This window comes from Triticum dicoccoides, chromosome 2B, assembly GCF_002162155.2.
Source record: "Triticum dicoccoides isolate Atlit2015 ecotype Zavitan chromosome 2B, WEW_v2.0, whole genome shotgun sequence".
Lineage (NCBI taxonomy): Eukaryota > Viridiplantae > Streptophyta > Magnoliopsida > Poales > Poaceae > Triticum > Triticum dicoccoides.
Window position 1 is genome coordinate 691,310,639 of NC_041383.1, and position 3,161 is coordinate 691,313,799.

A 3,161-nucleotide genomic window follows, 5' to 3' on the forward strand; every position below is an offset into this window, starting at 1 on the left:
GCGGCCACCCGTGCGGCCGCGATGTCCTGCGTCGCGGCAAGGCGGACACGCTCCCGCTCCACGTCGATGGACGGAGGGGGCGCTTCGGTCGGCTGCTCCAGCTCCAGCAGCCTCTGGATCACCGCGGCCGGTGCGGCGGCGTGGGCCGCCTGCCCTGTCGCGGCGACCTTGTAGGTGCAGTTCACCTTGACCAGGCGGGTGACGGACTCCACGGGCCGGGCTCTCGGCACGTGGACGAGCAGCAAGAAGCGCCTCTCCTCGTCGTCGTAGAGCTCGCCGACGTCGATGGAGGCGGCACGGCCATCGGCGCCCACGTGGTTGCCGTAGCAGCCGGACTTGATCTCCTGGACGCGCACGCCCCTGTGCAGGCACGTCACGGCGATGCGCGCGTCCTGCGCGGCGACCGAGAGGAGCCCGCCGATGCACTGCGCGAACGAGTACTGGATCGCCGCCTGGTTCTCGATGAAGGAGAAGGTGCCGCCCGTTGCCTCCGCGATGGTGTGCATGGCCAGGGCGTCGTTGTCGGCGCCGAAACCGAACGTGTGGATCGGCCCGGGCCGGGTGCCGGCGTGCGTGAACAAAGGCGGCAAGAGCGTCATGTAATCCTGGGCGGTGCGATTGGGGGGGCGGCAGGAACGATGTCCTGCCGTTCCGATAGGTGCCTCCAGGCGTGAGGAACGTGTCCCCGCCGTCGGAGAGAAGGATCATGCTGGCGACGACGTTCTTGTACCGGCGTCCGGCGAGAACCTGGGCGCCCACGCGGAGGCCCTCGCCGATGTTGGTGCCCGTCCATCGGACGACCATGCCCTCCACGGCGAGCTTGGCCCGGCCCTTGCCCGCGATCGTCATGCGCGTGAGAGGGATCAATCGGATAGCCTCCCCGGAGAAGGACACCATGGAGAGGCGGTCGTCGGGGCCGAGCTGGTCGATGACGAATCCCATGGCCTGCTTCAGCAGCTCCAGCTTCTGGCCGTCCATGCTGCCGCTGACGTCGAGCACGGTGACGAGGTCGAGCGGCGCGCGCGCCACGTCTGCCGGCGCCCTGACGTGCACGAGCACCGCGAACTTGTCCCGGGACGCGCCCCTCCCGAGGGCCGGGAACTCGCACTGCGTCTTGAGGACCAACCCGCCGTCGACTGCCGGCGCCTGCGCCTGCGCCCCGGCGGCAGCACGATACTCCAGCGGCTCGTCGTCTTGGTATGCGCCGACCTGGGCCTGCGCGTACGGAGTCCGCGGCGGCGCGGCGAGATGGAGAGACATGGCGAGTGACGTCGCATGGCGGAAATGGCTGGCCCCGGCGATCCGGCCGATGAGATGCCCCAACGGCTCGTCGTCTTGGTACAAGCCAGCCTGGGCCTGCGGAGTCGTCGGCGGCGCGGCGAGATGGGGAACCTTCTTCCTGCCCGACATGTCGCTCGCCTCGGTGCTAGGGTTGTGGGATTAATGGATCGGCTTATGTATGTTTGGCCCAGCCGCCCAAGGTATAGGAGTACATGGAAAGAAATGCATCAAAAAGATATAGGGAAAGAAATGTCAATTTTTGTGATCTTTTCATGCACTAGTAAGCGTGCACGTGCAACGCACGCATCGTAATAAACTACAATAAAAACATGAACTATGTATTGTGTTTTTACCTGAACATTTCAATGCGTGTCGCGCCCAATGATTTCAATATAGTAATTTATTTTAGATCAAGTCATAGGTCTTGTTTGACCGGTGAAAGACTTCCATTGTTGAAATGTTGTGATGCCAAAATTCCAAAATCAAAATACGTAAAAACTCGCGCATGTAACACACGAACCAATACACATGTCTTCACATAAAATTAAGGATCACATAAATGTATTGTACTCCCTCCGTAAACTAATATAAGAGCGTTTAGATCACTAAAGTAGTGATCTAAATGCTCTTATATTAGTTTACAGAGGGAGTAATTATTAATTATTACAAAATACATAAAAATAACAACTAAGTAACATTATCAGGCAAAGTTCACCTATTAAGTCATCGTTTGTTGGAGTGACAACGGCGAAAGGATAAATGATTGCGACATGAGCTCAACTTGTGACGAGGAGTTTGATGCTTTGGGTTTGTTAGGAGGCCTTTCGACAATCATACAATGGGTGGGATCCGTATTGGTTTCATCATCATCTAAGTCTCGGTTTCTTATATCGCCATCATTGAATTATGAGTCGACTAAAATCATAGCTAATTTTATTCTAAAATCTGTCATATGAACCTAAAGTGAAGTAGTAATAATAAGACTTAGTTTTCAAATAATGATACAACACAAAATAATTAGTATCATGGTACGATGCAAAATATACCTGTTCAGGGTGTCGGACAAACTATCTCATGTGAATACTCCATGTAATTTAACATCCAGAGACCACAATATGACCTGGATGATAATTTTTTTTTGATATGCTTAATAACATGACGGTGACTGGATCAGGGTCATACCGGAGACGCTCGATAAAAGAAGAATTGAATAACGTTTGCTGCTCATATAAATAAAATGACCAAAAGGGCTATCAATAAAATAATTGAATGTGTGAACGCATATTATTTTATATAAATCAAATGAACAAAAGGGATATCAATAAAAAATGAATTTGTGAACGCATAATTTATTTGAGAGGAACCCATATAATTATTACTTCACCAAATGGGTACATATAAAATTTTATTCAGATTTCACTCGTGCGTTGTACGTGAACGCATAATCCTTTTGAGAGGAACCCATATGAAAAATGAAACAAAATAGACATGCCCAATAATCCATTTGGTTGATGATATGTTTAATGTGGGTGACGTAATTAGGCCACACAAGACCAACCAGAGGTCGAATTGCAAAAGAAAAGAAAAAAGCAACCAGAGGAACACTAATAAGCAGCAGCGGGTGAAAAGTAAAATAAAAGAACGGGCAACGGTTGATTCACATCAGTCGCTTTCTCACAACAGGATGTATCCCCATTCTTTTTTTTTTTTTGCAAAATGGATGTATCCCGATCTGAAACACCTGCACTTGCTTTCTCCAGTGATGTGTGTGCGGTGAGACCGTGAGAGACACAGGCACCCACCACTTTGCTTTCTCCGCCAGCCGCCTGCTCTGCAGCACGCCGCCGCCTCTCCCGCCACGACGTCGCCCAGCGCCCCCC